The sequence below is a fragment of the Phascolarctos cinereus genome, unplaced genomic scaffold, assembly GCF_003287225.1.
Source record: "Phascolarctos cinereus isolate Bilbo 61053 unplaced genomic scaffold, phaCin_HiC Scaffold_2;HRSCAF=192, whole genome shotgun sequence".
NCBI lineage: Eukaryota > Metazoa > Chordata > Mammalia > Diprotodontia > Phascolarctidae > Phascolarctos > Phascolarctos cinereus.
The window spans coordinates 118586825-118605428 of NW_027555625.1; the positions used below are offsets into that span (position 1 = coordinate 118586825).

Sequence of the window (18604 nt, forward strand, 5' to 3'; positions counted from 1 at the left end):
GTTCCTCTCCACAGCCACTACAAGCTCCACCATGCCAGCACTCCTCCTCACCCCAGCACCGCCGCCCAGAACTGTGACCCAGATCCACACAGGGCAAAGCAAGAGATTCCTGCCTCACCACTGGCAAAGAGATCCCTGCAGTCCCTCTCTGATCAGCCACTGGATTCCCCCTCAGTCTGTGGGCTGGAAGCTCGGGAAGCAGCTCCCCCCCAGGCTCTTGGGGAATGGAGCTAAGACCCCGCCTTCCTCTCTGACCACCGACAGAAACAGATTTTTCCCACTGACCTTCTAAGTTGTCTTTGGCATTGGGTGGATTGAGGAGTCTGGAAACCTCCATAGCTGCCCGCGATTCACTCCTTTGAGGCCTGCTCCAGGTTTGCTGCGGCCTGCCCGCCCACGCTGCGCTCCCAGCCCGGAGCGATACACCTTTCTGATCAATCATCCAGATTGTACTGGGCTGGAAATTTGTTTCACTCTGTCTTGTTGTGGGTTCTGCTGCTCAGAGTTTGTTTAGAGCCATTTTTTATGAGTATTTGGAGGGGTTTGGGGGACAGTTCAAGCAAGTCACTGCTTTCACTCTGCCATCTTGGCTCCGCCCCCCTTTTTTTTCCTCTCTTAAAAATACTATTTGCTATATGGGATGGCTCTCTGGGAGAGGAATGGGGAAGGACACTTGTGATAACAATTTCAGAAACAGAAGATATCAATTAAAAACTTATTCTAAAATATTGAAATATGTAATCCTCTTTTAAGATCCAACGCCATACATTCCTCTCATGTTCTGCATTTGTTTTAACTTCTCCTCTCAAAGAGATAGTTTCCAACTCTATATGTATAGTCCTATGATCCTATTTTATTCTTCAGGAAACAAGCTCCTCTTCCGGGTACTGTGATCAGTTAACATGTTCTAATATTATTTCTTCTACAGCAAGAAGATTTTTTAGTGTATTTAAATTTTTTTTAAAGATGTAGATTGTAAAAGGAAGCAATGTTTATGTAGACCTTTAGGGAAAAAATGTTCTTAGTTCTACTAAAGGATGTATGAATATTTTAATTAAAGCTTTTAGAGAAGGTGCCACCTTGTGAAAGGTGCCTTGAAAAAATAAAATTTCAATAAGCAAAGAAACAGAAGGAGTGAATTCCAGGAGAGTTTGTACTAATGAACAGAGGTGGAAGACTGTAGGATAAAAATCAAGAATAATTAGCAGTCCTATTTGATTGTAATATCAAATAAATGTAATGGAGCAGGGTGAAATAAGGCTGGAAAGATGAGATGGAGACACTGGAGCTTTTGTCTTATCCTAAATACCCAGTGGTCTCCATCTTTGTGGTCCTATAATCCTATCATTAAAAAAGTTATTGAACCCATGCTCTCAGTATGTATGTTTATTTATGATTTACATGTGCTACTCCACTACTGTATATATTATAAACAAATAAAAATGTTAGCAGGAAATATATTATAAATGATTTTATTTTATCATATTTCAGAGTACAAAAATTTTGCTTTCACCAAAAAAATATTAAAATTTTAAGAGCAATGTTATTGAATATGCTTCATTATTTTGGAAAATATGGGTTTAACACCTCATGATACAACAATTCAAAGGTCTGCTTCCAAGTTCAGTTTATTTCAATACTTGGTTTTAATGGCTGCCACTGCCGGGAAAAAAACAAAACAAAACACTGGCTGCATTTACTATGTAATGTTCAATGCTACCTACCTATTATGCAAATGTTTTTGCTGATATTTGGTTAGTAAATTTTCATCTTACCCGATATCTATAAGTTTTCCTTCCAAACTAACTGGAAGGCATTGCATTTTTGTATTTTTAACAAATGTATTCAAAGTACTCTGAAACTCATTTGTTAAGATCTTAAAATAGGTTAGAAAATTTTGTTTCCAAGTTTGCTTGTTTTTTTAAAGGGTACAGATATGAAAGTATGCAGTTACTATAAGTGATACAACTTGTTTGGGGCAACAAAAAATTTGTTGATGTTTTTCTAATTATGATAGCTTCTTACTACTTTAGTAAATATCTCAAAGCAACAAAGCATATAGTTAGCGTGAGATTCATTGTTAGTGATAGTGGATGAAAATTCGTATTTCAAATCCTGCAAATTTGCAATGTGTAATTTGGCCAATTTATTCAGATTTGATTAGCTAATCATTGCATTTACCTTATAAAGGTACTTTGTGACAAGGGATTTCTTTCTGATGGGGGGGGGAAGGTGGGTAAAATTTTAAAAATAAAAAATGTGCCAAACTGGATAGATATCCAATCACATGCTAAGTGGTAAACAAACTAGGAAACTGCAAGGAGGGTGGGCAGAAAAAAATGCTTGAAGGACATAAGTAATTATCAAAGGATTTCTTTTAACAAAAAGCATAGTTAAGAAGTTAGACTATTACATGCTACATCCCTTCTGACACCACTCGAACACCTGGCTAGGATATGAGTTCTAGGATAGACAGCATATACACAAGAGATCCATAACTTTTAAAAAGTTTGAAAATTATTTAACTGAAAAAACATACACAAGTTTTATTTATGTTATGTTTTTTAAACTTATTTGTGTTTGATTGTATCTATGGCAATTGTTCATTCATCACATACAAGTGAAAATAGCAGCCAGATGAGTGACTAATTGACCAGCCAAGAAAAGAAGTATGCTAAAATGCTTAATCAAAAGGTCTGAGACTATGTGAAATCGAAGAAACCAATGAACTTTCTCCAGGAGGCAAACACACTAAAGGCACTCTAGTATTACCTTACCAAAGCACAAATTTAGTCCATAATATCTCCAACTAGTCATCATCCAATCTTTACCTGAAAACTTGAAGGAAAACCTCTGGTGGTCAACGATTACCACCATCACCCAACAACAAGGTGACCTCAATCCATTTTGAAGCAACTCTAACTATTAGGAATATTTTCTTATATTAAGCCAAGATCTGGCCCCTCCCTGCTATAATTTCCATGGATTAGTGGCCCTCTGAAACTAAGCAGACAAAACAAATCTAATTCCTTTTTCACCAGATAGTCCCTCAAATATTTCTAAATATTAAACTACAAAGTTTTAATGGTCCCAAACTTCTCCCTGAAACAAAGGCCCATCTTTTTACGTTAGTATTCTTCTATTCCTCTGGTAGAGTATGGCTAAAAAATACAAAACATCTATAACCTTCAAAGAACTGAAAATAAGTATGACCCAGAGGGCAACAGCAAACCTGGTATGTGGCAACTGTAAACAGACTGCACCAAACTACAAATGTAATTACTACAATGAAGTGGGGGGGGGGGGAAGGCACCCAGGTAATAGCTAGGTGGCACAGTAGATTTGAGAACTGAACCTGGAGTCAGGAAAACCTAAGTTCAAATCCAACTTCAGATACTTACTAGTGTTACCGTAATCAAGTCACTTACCCTGTCTGGCTCAATTTACTCATCTGTAAAATAAGGAAAAGTAATAGCACCTACCTCTCAGGATTACTGTGAGGATCAAATGAGATACTAGCAAAAAACAAACAAAAAACACCTTTTTGCCAACCTTAAAGCACTATATAAATGCTAGTTACTATTAGGAACATGAGCAAAAGAGTAGATGGGGCTAAAACAAGGTAGCTTCCCAGCACACTGGTGGATCCCTTCATGAGGAACTTATATATAAGAGCTACAAAGCATAGCCAGGCATGAGTTGGCTGCAATCCGCATTATTGGAGGAAGCACCAACATCAGTGAGGTCACAAAGTAACTTGAGTGTTTTAATACTTGATACTTTTATTATCTACTTATGTTGTCCACCCCTGCTAAGTCTCCATTTTTCCAAATTAAACATCATCGGTTCTTTCAAATAAACCTTTTATAACAGCATAGCTTCCAATCAATCCCTCCAGCATTCTTGTCACCCTTCTCTCAATGTACTCTAGTTTGTCTTTTTTTTTTTTGAGAGAATCTAGACCTCTGATTTCTTTAAGATAGAGAACTCCCCAGAATGGAAACTCCCCTCAATGATGCAAATCACAACTTTCTGTAATTTATACTTTTAGAGTTTCATGGGACTTGCCCATGTTCACGCAGCTGATTGTTGTTGTAGTCTGTCATTCTCGAAGAGGACCATGACATCACTGAGGTGATGCCATGACATGCAAGTGAACTGGATTCAACTGAGGGAGGACTGTGCAAAGTCACCAGCCTCTCTTTCTCCTCTGGAGTCATCTGGGTCCAGTGGCCAGATACAGATAAGATGACTAGAGATGGCCCCGGATGCAGTAGGAGACCTCGGCCTTTATACGTTAAGGTCTTTAACAGGTCTCAGTTTAACTGAGACAACCCCATTCAGTGATCAAGGCTAGATATCAAATGAGGCAGAGAATGGCCTCTCACAAAGCTGATAGGGTTAGAGGAAAGGAGGAACTAAAATCATCATGTCTTCCTGTCTCCAAGACTCGCCTATATATTACACCAGTGATGTCAAATTCAAAGAGAAATGGAGGCCATGATGCAGGCATATGCTGACTAAGAAAACCGCAAATGAACAATATAGTATTTTTATTTATTTTGGTAAATATTCCCCAACTACATTTACTCTGGTTCAGGCCTACTCAAGAGTGTTGCAGGCAGCATTCAGAGTATATGACATCTCTGTACTACACCACACTACAACTGAAAAAAACTAATGTAATTTTGGGCTACGCAAGTAAAGTAGCATAGTGCCCAAATCAAGTACAATATTAATCATACTTCTCTGTTCTCATAAGACTACTTCTTTAGTATGAATGTCTAGTTTTCACTGTTATAGAGAAGGGACATTGACAAAACTGTTGCAGCTGAGGAACACAGCTACTTACTTGTATACCCTCTATCAAAGAATAATAGGCAACTACTGGGTCACCTCTAAGTGAATAGCTTCAAGAGAGATACACATGAAATAGCAAGTGAGGAAGGAAAGGGACACCTTTGTAGTCAGTCAGATTAGCTGAATCAACCCTGGCACTCTATGGGGTGACAGATCACCCTCATTTGTAAAATGAGTAAGTTGGGACAAGATGATCTCTAAGGTCTTGACCAGCTCTAAACCTACAATCTTATGCTTTAGCCCTCCTAATTTCATTCTTGAAGAATCTTGCCAGTACTTTGTATTCATCACCAGCTGCCTTAAGGTGATCTCCAAGAATTACTGAATTTTCACACTATAAAATGTTGGAAACCACTGGTCCAAAATACAGAGACTGTATCTGACAAGACTTTCCTTAACACGAATTCAGCATATTCACTGTCTTCCAACGTTTCCAACATTTCCACTTCACCAACAAGTTCCCATAAGAAGGAACTGATCAGAATTAGGACCAGAATAACACCTCTCATCATTAATTCCTCCACCTTCTGAAAGATGAAATTAACAATGCAAGGAATTCTTAGGTCAGGCTTAAGTCCCTCATCACAACTATCTGGTGTCTGTGCCACCTTTGTGATCTATATTGGGAAATTATGTATTTCCTTAACTGGCCCGGTGGCTAGTATTATACTCCTACTTGTTCCACAGTTCTTAGATACTTGACTAAATGCTCTACACCATGATTCTCCTTCGAGTTATGTTTTCATACCGGTGACAATTTTCTTAAGGTTCAATACCCTTCATAGGAAGTGGGGCAAAAAGAAAACTTAGAAATAATCTAGTTTAAACCCCCAGACTTCAGGAAAGAAAACCAAGGCCCAGGGAGGAAGTGAGTTGCCTAAGGTTTCACAGGTAGTGTTAGAGCAGGAGTTTAAACCCAGGTCCTGTGGTTTCACCACACCATAACACTCCCCCCATGCTTTCCATTTAATATTCCTATTGTGTAAGGTATTCCTATCCATTACTATATTCCAATTTTAAGTCATATCCCATCAAGTCTCAGTGATACTAGGTCATATTTATCTCCTTACACTGAAATCTCTAGTTCACTTTACTATACATACTCCATGTTTAGACATCTGAGCTCACGGTTACTGTTTTAGATCCCTCTTCCCCATTATCATCTTTTCTGATTTATTAGGAAACTATAATTAGGAAACTATAATTCTTATATCTGCTACTTTTATGTGAATGAAACCATGCAATCTGGGCACTTCTCTTCCTTTCCCTCCATTTACAGCATAGTCCTCTAAATTAGATTGTCCAGATTCAAGAAAAATACAGTCTTCCTAGTTAGTCCTCTTAAAAATATTCCATTCTTGGCCAAAAATATCACCTACTATCCTCATCTTAAACTATAGGCCAAAAAGGAAAATCTCATTCTCTGATTAAACCTTCTTGTTCACTTTGCATATCCTACTTTCCTTTTTATGGTCCTCACTTTCTAATCGACAGCAACGGTGATGATGAAAACCAATACCTTTGTGCCACCCCTTCATTTCTTCAGTTTCCTCCCCAGTTCTTCATAATCTGGAAACTATTTCCAAATTTCTTTTGGCAGTTATTGTTTGTTTACACATAAATCACCAGAAACGGATAATGGTTATTTGGTTTGACAAATCTCAGAAGGTTCTCCTCCCCTCCAAATACAAAGCCAAAGAATACAGAACACTTCCTAATTGTTTATCTCATGTTCTCATATGGCTACCTCCCAAACTCTCAGCAAGGAGCCACATATAACCAGGGCAAACCTTTATTTGCTAAGGCCAGTAATTGAAGTCTTTACTTTGTATGGTAACTGTGAATCTCACTTATCCTTCCATGGAACATGATAAACTACTTCTTCCTCAGAAAGTCCAGATCCATTCTTTCTGGGAAGAGCCTCAGACCTATTTAATAGCTCCAACTACTCAAGGTCCCTTTTTTCTAACTTTCTTATCATATTCTTCCACATTCTGACTTCACACTCCTCACTGCATCTGCTAAAGGAGACTTCTGCTACCTCGTTTTTTTTTTTCTTCCACCATGCCAGGGAATACTTTATCTTATATGCTCAGCTGGACAACAGGCATTCCTCAAACTAAAAAAAAAAAAAATTTCTCCTCTTTTAGGAAGCCTAATCTTCACTTAATACATACAAGTATTATTCACAGCAGAAACACAAACACGGCACAATTTGCAGGCAACTACAACAGTGCTTTAATTCTCTTTATGTGCTAAAATTAAGATTCTGTTATCTGTAACCCCTCCTAGCTAGTTGTATTGCTATGGCATATGATTTAGTTGCCATAGACCTATTTCCTATGCAACAGGGAAGCTCTCTAGCTTTATAACAGACCGCCAAGTTAAAGTCAAGAACTATGGTTCAAATCTAAAGTCTGGCACTGTGTGACTCTCTGGGCCTCAGTTTCTTCACCTGTAAAATTTAGGCATTAGTACTAGATGACCTTTAAGGTCCCTTTCAGCTCTAATCTACAATCCTAATCTCCTAGTCCACAAAATATTAATAATTAGCAATGAGCAAACCACTACCATAATAAAAGGAGCAGCCTCAAGCTAATAAACAGCAACCTCAAATTAGCAGATATCTTGAAGAAACCCTATAAGAAAAAGTTGAGGCTCATTCAACTTTATCTTTCTCCTTCCCACTGTCTCCCTAAAATAGGAGTCAACTATTTCTCCTCATAACAGATTTTAAAATCATAGCATCTTAGATATGATTAACAAGCAATGTCAGCAGTCCTCTTGAGTTGTTTTTAGAAACAAGGAGATTGTTCAGAATGGTAAAATGACTTTCCTGAGGTCACACAGTTACTAAAAGGATCTGCATACACAACACACTGTCTACCTTAACATGCTTCCTTAAATTCAAACCCCATCCCTAATCCCAACATGGATTTATGAGCCTCATATTCATTTGTAAAATAAAGAACTAGAGCCAATGAAATTCAAATATCTATTATTATGCACTTATTTAGCTGCAGACTAGATGCTAAGATAACTGCAACCATGAACTTAAAAGATGCTTTGTCCTTGGAAGGAAAAGTTAGGGCAAATAAAAGCAAAAAGGAGACACATCACCTTTCTGACAAAGGTCCAAAGTGGTAATGTATGGCTATTAAGAGTTGGTCTATAAGAAAAGCTGAGCGTCAGAATTGATGGTTTTGAATTGTGGTACTAGAGAAGACTTCTGAGAGTTCCTTGGACAGCAAGGAGATCCAATCAGTCAATACTTAAAGATATTAACTGACTATTCATTGAAAGGACAAATATTGAAGATGAAGTTTAAATACTTTGGCCACATGAGAACACAGGATTCATTGGAAAAGACTGATGCTGGCAAAGACTAAAGGCAAAAGAAGGGGATGGCAGAGGATGACATGGATAGATAGTGTTACAGAAGCAAATAACATGAACAATAGAGGACAGAAGGGCCTGGCATGCTATGGTCCATGGGATCACAAAGAGTGGAACAGGACCAAATGACTGAACAACAACAAGAAGATGCTGGGAATACAATGACACAAATCCTGCTTTTACTATAATAAGGAAAGACTTGTACACACGTAACTATGATACTGGGGAAAATGAGATGAGTGCAAAGGTCCAGGCAAAGCCCACAAAAAAACTTGAGTGAAAGATCACTTTCACCTGGAAGCTAAGAATTGGGAAGCCAAAGGAGACTCCCTGGAGGAAGGACTTAAAATGAAGACGAGCCTTCAAAAAGATTAAGGAATGTTATGTTCAAAATAAGATAAACTGAGGCACAAAGTTCTGAGCATGCTAAATTTATTAGTAAAGCATAAATTTCCCAATAAGTAAGATCTCCGCTTCCCCAGCAAAGCTAAGACACCAAATGAGGGGGGGATAGCTCCCTTAAATAGTTTTTGGGAGAAGAGAACTTCCTAGACAAGGAACAAGTTGTGATTGGTTAAAGGAACTCAACATCATGAATGGTGAAATCAACATAATTAGTTACAGAACTGAGGCACAGTGGACAATATGACTGGTTGGAAATTGAAAACGAGGGCTAGCAAAAACCCCTACCTTCCCTACTGTGACTAGGAAATGTTCATTGTTTGAATCCACGTACAAGGTCAGAGATAGTAGATCAGACTTCTTTAGATAACAAAAGACATCCTTGGAGGATAACTTGATAGTGTATAGATACTGCACTAGACTCCCTGGTGTCCACCTGCATCCCTCAAGCATAGCAGATTCTTTGAGGCAAGAATAGAACAGTGATTAGCAGAAGAACTGGATTTCTAAACTTAACTCATTACAAACCAGTTGAATTTCTGAACAGGACAAAATCAATTAATTGTAAATAGGTTCAATTAAAAAAAGACACAGAATGAACCTGATAATTCAGGGAAGAGCAACAAGTTACACTGGACAGGCGGGTTGAAGACATTGTGGAAAGCCTTAAACGCTAGGATCAAGACCGTCATTTTATAGCTAAGAAAACCGAAGCTCAGGAAGGTTAAGTGACTTGACCAAGATCTCCTAGGTGAGAAGCATCAACAGTACGATGTGAGCCCAATTCCTCCGACATGGAAACCAAGGCTGAGAGAGGTCAATTGATTTGGCCAAGGTTTTGTGACCAGAAATTAAGGGCAGGAGTTGAACCCAAGTATTGCTTCTCATATTTTGAGTAAAGAAAATAAAGCAGAACCATAAATCAACTTTCAAATGAAGACTACTGAAGTTAAATTAGAATTATCTTTATGTAAACACATTTATGAAGTGGGGAAGGAAACAAGCATTTATTAAACACCTCCTATTAAAGGCCCTGTGCTTTTACAAGTATAAGCACTTTACAAATATCATCTCATTTGATCCTCATGATGGCCCAGAAGGTAGGTGCTGTTATTATCCCCATTTTACAGATGAGTAAACTAATGAAGAAGTTAAGTGACTTGCCCAGGGTCAAACAGCTAATAAGTGTCTGAGAACTGTTTTGAACTATGGTCATCTTGACTCCAAGCTCAGAACTCTGTCCACTGTGCCACCAGTTGCCTTAACTACTTCTACTGACAGAAGCACTTTGAGGAAGGAAAATCAGTGGGTGTGGAAAAAAACAGAAATATACTCCAAAAGAGAAAGGGGAAAGTAGTGTGCTTCAGATTTAGTACTATTTCAAATGAACTGGTAACAAAAATAAACAACAGTGTTTTCATGAATAGTAACTGTAAAAACTCCCTCACATGAGCATATGATGGATAAATGAAAAGGGCATTCAAAGAATCCCAGAACTGAAAGAACACTGAAAGAAGCATTTATCTCAACCCCTTCATTTTACAGATAAGGCAACTGAATACCATGAATGTAAAGTGACTTCCCCAAGCCCATACCAATATTTAGCAACAGAGGGAGAACTAGAGCTAGCTTATTTCAAATTCCTGGCTATACAGCACCATTCTACCTTAACACAACATGTTCACAACTGCACCATGAAATCAAGCTAGATCTGGAACAAAAACTCACAAAGGAGAATTACATTAACATCCTAAAATGTAAACTTCAGTAAATGAACTATAAAGTATTCTGGTCTCACAAAAGTTTTACATTTAGTCTTATTCTATACTTATCCAAAATGGTTCACAAATTAGACAAATTAAGGGTGATTATTTGCTTTTCAAAAGGATTTAATCCTGAAGGTACTTACTAACACATCTAGAATGGACTGGAGAGAGGCTGTCACAATAATCTAAGTGAGAGATAACAAAGAGTCTGAAGGAGGATGATGGTGGTAATAAAAGAGATTGTGGAGAAAGAAATGATAAAACTCAAATTATTAAATATGGTGGGGTGGGGAGCTGAAAGAGAAGGAAGACTCAAAGGTGACAGGTTTCTCTAGCCTGGATAAGTGGCTATGGTTACCATTTTAGAGGAGAGGGAGAAGCACATAGAACTGTGATTCCATCAATGTAGAGAATTTCTAGTGTCTGCTGTGATAACACCATCCATTGCTGTAGATCAGCAATTCTTCTACAATTTATACTTAGTTGTCTGAACTACTAAGATTAAATGACTTGCTCAGGGTCACAAAACCTAACTCCAAAGTTAGCCCTCTTTCCCCCGTGCCATGCTTTCTTTTCCACTGTGCCAATATTCCTAAACCATAGTATTGGTTCTTGCCACTCTCTTGCACACACACAAAAAAACTATGTCTCTCCATTACCTACCAAAGAAATTCCAAACTCCTTCACTTGGGATCCAAAGCCTTCCACTTCACTCAATCTCATGTCCTAGAGAGTACTTAGTGGTTCTCTAAATATGCCCAGTGGTTTCCTGATCCTGTGTCTTTACTTACACTGTTAACTTCCCCAATTCTCCCTATTTAATTCCTACCCATTCTTCAAGTCCCAATTCAAATACCAACTTCTCCCTTCCCTGATTGCCCTCCCCTTCTCCAGCCTAAAGTGATTTAACAACCTGAGAAGGTCATCTATAATAGGTGCTTCTACTTCCTTTCCTGACACTCTTAACTCTCTACAATCTGCCTTCTACAACCTCATCATTCAAACCAAACTGCTTTCTCCAAAGCTATTAATGATATCTGAACAGCTAAATCTAATGGCCTTTTCTCAATCCTCATCCTTCTTGACCTCTCTGCAGCCTAAGACATAGCTGATCATCCTCTTCTCTCTTACACTCTCTTCTCTTTAGGTTTGCATGACATTACTTTCTCCCGGTTTTCCAATTGCTCCATCAAAACCTCTTTTGCTGGATCTTCATCCAGGTCACTCTCTCCAACTGCGAGCGTCCCACAAGATTCTGTCCCTGGCCCTCTTCTCCTTTTATACTATTTCATTTTGTGATCTCATCAGTTCCCGTGGATTTAATTATTATTTCTATGAAGATTATTCTCACATTTTTGTGAATACCACCATCTTTCCAGTGACTCAGGCTCCCAATCTCAGTGTATTCTTGATTCTTTACTCTCCTCCCTGCCCCCAATTCAATCTGTTGCTAAGTTTTGTCAACTTTACCAAAATAACATCTCGTTTATCCCCTTCCCTCCCAGCGTCCTTTGACATTGCCACCATCCTAGTGCAGGTTCTCATCACTTTAGATACCCGGATTTCTGAAATAGCCTGCTGGTTGGTTGTTTTGCCTGCTACAAGTCTCTCCCCATCGGATCCATTCTCCAATCCGAAGTCAAAGTAGTCTTCCTACAGTGTAATTCTAACCATGTCATCCCCCCACTCAAGAAACTTTGGTGGCCCTCTATCACCACCAGGATCAAATATAAAATCCTGTTTGGCATTCAAAAACTATTCAAAACTAACTCCCTGACCACCCACCCATCTTTCCAGTCTTCTTACAACTTAGAATCACACCCTCCCACATATAATATAGCTTGATTGTATACTGTTTTCATGTTGTCTCCCCTTTAGATTGTAAACTCGAGAGCAGAGTCTGTTTTTTACCTTTCTTTGTATCCCCAGAACTTAGTACAGTCCCTGGCACAGTGGATGCTTAATAATTGTTTGACTCTCTAAACTAATATAGGACTTTGCACACCATTCACATTGTATTTTCATATCATATTTTGTACTAGTTATGTATATGTAGCTCACCTTCTCTTCTAGATTAGAGGCTTCATGAAGTCAGGGGCTATATCTCCCGTGTCCCCCAAGCAGTCTAGTCTTCTAGATTCAGGCCAATGAATCATAAATATTTGGGTTCAAGTACAACCTCTGAAACTGACCAGCTGTAGGACCCTGGGTAAGTCATTTAAAATTTCAGCGCTCTAAGCAACTCTCTAAGTGGAGAGAAAGTGCTGACCAGCACTGATGAGAGTTTCCTCATAAAGAATTCTCTTTATCAATAAAATAACAGGTCTAATTCTTATCCCCATTCCCTACAGAATCTAAGATAGGGTCTCGAGCTGAGTATCACAGAATTTCAGAGTTGGAAAGGATAACTGAGGCCATTTGGTCCAACCTCTACTTGGAATGAGAATCCCATTTACATTACACCTAAGTGCTCAATAAGCCTTGGCTTGAAGACTTCTTATAAGGAAGAATCCACTCCCTCCCCCAATGTGACCCCTTATTTTGAACAGTTCTAATTGTCAAACTTTTTCCTTACATCAAACCTAAATTTCCTTCTTCTACCAAATGTTCTTAATTCTGCCCTTCAGGCCTTTAAATTCTTGAAGACAACTATCATATCTCCCCTACATCTTATCTTTTCTAAGCTAAACATCCTAACTCCTTCAGCCCTACTTAAATGTCATGAACTTGCCATCATCCTGGCCATCCTTCTCTGGACACTCACAAGTTTATCAACATCCTTCTGAAAATGTGGCACCCAGAACTAAACCCAATACCACAGATTTGAGATGATGAGGGCAGAGCATAGCACCTGCTTAGCCCCAGACAATATGGCTCTCTAAATGCTGCCTGAGGTTGCATTACCTTTCTTGGCTGCAAATCACACTGCTGATTGGTATTAAGAAAAAGCAATCACTGGCTCTGCATTAGGAGCACCTGGGTTGAAATTGCCCTTTTGGATAGTTACTCTATGTGACCTTGGGCAAATTGTTTAACCTCTCTGAACCTCAGCTTCTCCATCTTTAAAAGGAGGAAGACAGATTATATATCCTCCAATAATCCTAAAATCTAGTCACAGCACCTAGTATATGTCATAACCCCACCCTGTACTGTCAAATTGATTTTTCTGAACTGAGACCTGTAAGACTTTGCATTTATCTCTATTCAATTTCCTATTATTGAATCTGGCTCTATGTTATGGACTGCAAATATTTTCTTTTTTTCACTCTCCTTAATTCTTGCCAGTCTGGTTTCTGACCTCATCTTTCAACCCAAAATCCTTATCACTCAAATAACTGTCCGATTAAAAACTCAGAAAACTGGTATGCATTCAATTAGTATTATTAAGTACTTACTATGTACCAGAAACTTTGGAATACAAAGACCAAATAAAATGGTTCCCACCCTCAAAAACCTTTCATTTTATTGAGGAATAAATAACACAACTACAAGAAATTAAATTTCACACCCACACACACGTACAATATAATTCCCCTCGTAGGGCACTAACAACTGGCGGTGGGAAGGTGGTGGAAGAATTAGAATAGTCTTCTAGGACATGGCACTCAAGCTGTGCTTTGAAGGAAGCTGGAGAATCAACAAGGTTTAAATGAGAAGGGAGTACATTCCAGGCATGGGCACAGCTTATGCAAAGAACACTCAGGAGATAGAATATCATGTATGGAGAATAGCAAGCAGGTCAGGAACACAGAGTTCATGAAGGAGCATAATATGTAATAAACCTGGAATAGGAGGCTAAATAGACAGCTAGCCTCAAAACCAGAACTGGGTTCAGGTCCTACCTCTGACACATCCTGGGACTAGACACTTTGGGCAAGTCACTTAACCTCTCAGTGCTCTAGGAAACTCTTTAAAGAAAATGGTTTTTAACCTGGGGTCTCTGGATAGACTCCGAGGGGTCCATGAACTTGGGTAAAAAAAAAATTGCATTTTTATTTCAATATGACTAAACTTAATTTCTTCACAATCTTATGTATTCTACTTTATGTCTTTATAAGCATGATTCTGAAAAGGGGTCCAGAGGCTTCAAGGAACCACCAAAGGGGTCCATGACACAAGACAGGTTATCAGCTTCTGTTCTAAAATAACATGTTGCAGAGAAGGTGCCAGCCTAGACTGACAGAGGAAGTTGCTTTTTCTGGAAGTTCCCCATACTACTGAAATCACAGGTCCTGGAACTATCCTTGTATTTTTTTTTTCTACAAGAAAGAGATCAAAATTTCTCAAGCAAGGGAATGACACCGTCAATGCTGTGCTTTAGAAATATCAGCTACACAGAGACTTGAAGCAAGGAGACAACTGGGAAGCTACAACAATAGTCTAGGCAAGAGATGATCAAAGCTTGAACAAGGGTGGTGGCTGTGTTAACGGAAAGAAGGTAGATCTGATGAAGACTGGCAATTGGTTGAAATGTGAGAAGGAAATATTTTGAGATGATTCAGCTATGAACATGGAGAAAGATGGCAGTACCCTTAATAAAAATCGGTAAGTTAATAAGAGAGGATGGTTGGGAGGAAAGTAATTAAGTTATGTTGTATATTTGCTGAGTTTGAGATACCTACCTATGGGACATCTATTTGGAGGTGTCTAATAGGCAGCTGTCAATGACTAGAAGAAAGACTGGGCTAGATACATAAATCTGGAAGTTACCTGCATAGAAGAGATTGCTATATCCATGGAAGCTGATGAGAACCTCAAAACAATGTGGAGGAAAAAAAGAGAGGAAGGCACAAGACAAAGCCCTGGGGTATCCAGGAATTGAGCAAAAGGATAATGCCTCAACAAAGAGGCTAGAGAAAGAGCATCCAGACAGATAGGAATCAGAAGGAAGCAGTGCATGAAAGAAGAGGGAAGAGAGTATTTCGGAAGAGGAGGGACAAATGAAGTATGACAGAAACGATCTAATATTTCTGGTAAATGTGCTAGCAACTACTGTTTCTTCATCCTCATCAAACCAAGCGCTGCCACTTATTTTTATCTCAGTCACTCATTTGAGGAATAATTTCTACCTTAGAAATGACATAAAATTTCCTGAAGCAAGAAACTGCTACAAAGAACAATATTCTTTTTTGTCAATGGTTCTCAGTCTCTTTTAAATAGATCCCTCACCTAGCACCCTAGCTCTTCTCACCCATACCTAAGTCTTAACCATTCTTTGGCAATCCTCATAGTTTCACTTTTTCTCTCTCTCCCCCAAATCTTATCTAAATTGCTCAAGCCCCCAAATCCCATCCCCCTCACTCTCAGTACATGACCTCATATTTTTTTTTTTGGCCCAAGATTCAGACAAAGCAAGAAATGTAATTTAGGAAGGTCATTTCACCTACCTGCAACTCAGTTTCCTCAGCAGTAAAATGAAGGCATATGAATGATGAACTCTAAGATTCCTTACAGTGTGTACCTCATATATCAACTTTTCTCCCCTGGCTTTCTTGATGCTACACTGTCCTGGCTGGCTCTCCATCCTATCTGACCTCCCAGTCTCATGGATTCATGAAGACTAGATGGGCCTTACAGATCATCTAGTGTTATCCTCTCATTTTAAAGACAAAAAAAAAGCATAAAGAAAATAAAGTGACTTGTCCAAACTACACAACCATTAAATATCTTGGCCAGGACAAGGATTCTGGTCTTCCCAGTTCCTTTTCCATACTGAACCAATGCCTCTGTTACTAAGTATGGCTATTTACCAAGATCTCTATCACAAGGCCCTCTTGTCTCTGTGATGACTAAGTATTTAATAATGGGTAAGTCATTTAAACTATGGCCCTTAATTTTCTCACCTGAACAATTATGTGATGGAACTAAATCTGTAGAGCTCAACCTGAAGTTCCTGAACTTGGTTTTTTAATATTTTGACAACTATATTTCAACACAATTGGTTTTCTTTGTAATTCCATTTTGTGTATTTAAAGACATTATTGTGAGAAGGGGTCCATAGGTTTCAGCAGATTGCCAAAGAGGTTCATGATACCCCTGGACCCAAAGGATCTTTAAGATTCCTCCTGGAATCATCTATATCCACTCCCACGGTTTCTACCATCAATTTATAAAGATGACCTAAGAAAACTGATTTCAGAAAAATAAAAAATAAGGGTCAAAAGAAAAAGATTCTTCTTAACTCAGTTAAAGACATTCCTTTTCCCAAGTATTAGGGTCCTTCTATAATCAAAATGAAAGATTTTCATCTTGAGCCTTGCAGAATAGTACTCCATTGAGCAATCCTCAATTAAAAAATTATTTTCCATTCTCCTAGATCCAGAAATATAGTTTAGAAAATGAGAAGGGAGTATTAAAAAGAAAGGGTAACATTAAAAAGGAGGAAGGGTGAATCAGGAAGTACATACTGAAGAGGATATTCTGTGGAAGACAGATAGTCATTTGTGAGTAAAGGAGGTGGAGGGGAATAGTAAATAGAACAAACCATGGGAAAGCTCACAAAACTAACCAGATATATTGTATTAGGACAGGAGTAAATTTAACAATTAAAGTACAATTCCTGAAATTTCATCAAATGTCAAAGGGAGTTTTTGATTTCAGTCCTGCTACAGACTATATAACTAAAGCCACGTGAATGTACTATATATTCATGTTTGTCAATTTAATTCACAAAACTACATATTTTTCTGATCTTTAAGTAAAATGTAGAAGTCCAAGGAAACTAATGAAGTACCAATGACAAAGTCCTAATAATGATTCCCAGTGACCAGACTGATTTTTAAAAAAAGGTTCATTCTATTAAAGAATCTGATCTTTATCATTTTCATCCCATAAAAATTTAATATTTGTGATATTTAAGGAATACAAAGACTTTTAAAGAAAAAAAGTCTTCTTTGATTACTGTACTGGCAAGATTTACGTTATCACAGCTATTATATTCACACAAATTACACCTCTTCTATATTACACATTGCTCAGAGTTCACTGAGAGTTCATTTGTACCTTGTACAGGCCTTTAAAATGGGGGGAAAAAACCCTACTTCATAAGTTTAATTTTGTTGTGCCTCCCTATAATAAATCACCAATATTTTTTCTTTTCCATGACTTACTAGTCCCATTTTGAAATATTTAAAGCAAAACATTTAACAACATATATAATTCTGTGAAATCACAAAAGCAAAAAATACTCCTCAGCATCAACTTTCGTTTACTAACCCCAAAGACAACTGTCAGTTTTAGAGAAAATGAAGGGAAGTAACACTGCTAGACTCTTGGTTTCAAAACTGATAAGGTGCTCCAGGGAAGCATCACGTGCCTAGTTTGAGTTCCACTGATAATGTAAAATATGTGTTTTTTTTAATTATAGAAAATAAGTTTATTTATAGCAGTGGGCAAAGGAAAGAAAAGTACAGGTAAAGCAAAATGTTGATCTAATAGGGCGTTGATTTCTTGGCAATGTTGGCAGAGGCAATAGACACACCCCTAGCGTCAGCCTGAAACACTACAGCAGTGAATCCTGTCTGGGGATTAACGTTAGAGCTAGGAAAGCAAATTTAAATCGCCATGATTCAAAAACAACCACCACCGCAGGAAAGATATTTTTGGAGGTAGTAAGGAAAAAATCCGTGGTAATGAGCAAACAATCAAAACAATCATTCTCGTCCTTTGGGATTGGATCTACCCTCTGGTTTACCACTAAATGTGTGCTGGACCTTTCCTGTTTGCTCATTTTGAGAGAAAGGGAGCCAACTAAGAAAACCCCCGTATGGCTGCAGTCAACATCAAAATAAATACCAACAGGAGACGGGAAAGAAAAAGGTTCTTCCCTTCCCTCTACGAGTCCTCCTGTTTAGCAGTCAAGGCAGTGAGAGAAATACCAGCAAAAGAGGACTGTAGGCACTAAAGTGCTATTCGCCCCCTGGCATTTGTTTTTATTTTCTTAAGGTTGGTAATCAGGCCAACATTCCCAGGCCGGGGAAAGGAGGAAAAAGGACATGGGGGAAGGAAAAGAAATTAAGAGAGAAGAGGGAAGAAAGAGGAAGATGGGGCAGATCTCCTAGAAAGAGCAAGGAGGTGGTGGGGTAAAGGAGGTTTGGGGGGGCACAAGCTGGCACTGGAGGGGCGAGGGTGTGGGTGGCACGGCAGGTTGCAGCAACGGAGGAGTGCGAAAAGTGGGGTAT

General features: G+C 38.5%; 1 protein-coding gene across 3 annotated transcripts in view; it reads right to left on the bottom strand.

The window, feature by feature from the left end:
• The window catches only part of PPP3R1 (protein phosphatase 3 regulatory subunit B, alpha), a 117812-nt gene that overhangs the window by 78452 nt on the left and 20756 nt on the right, over positions 1 to 18604 (bottom strand). The window lies entirely within an intron of this gene.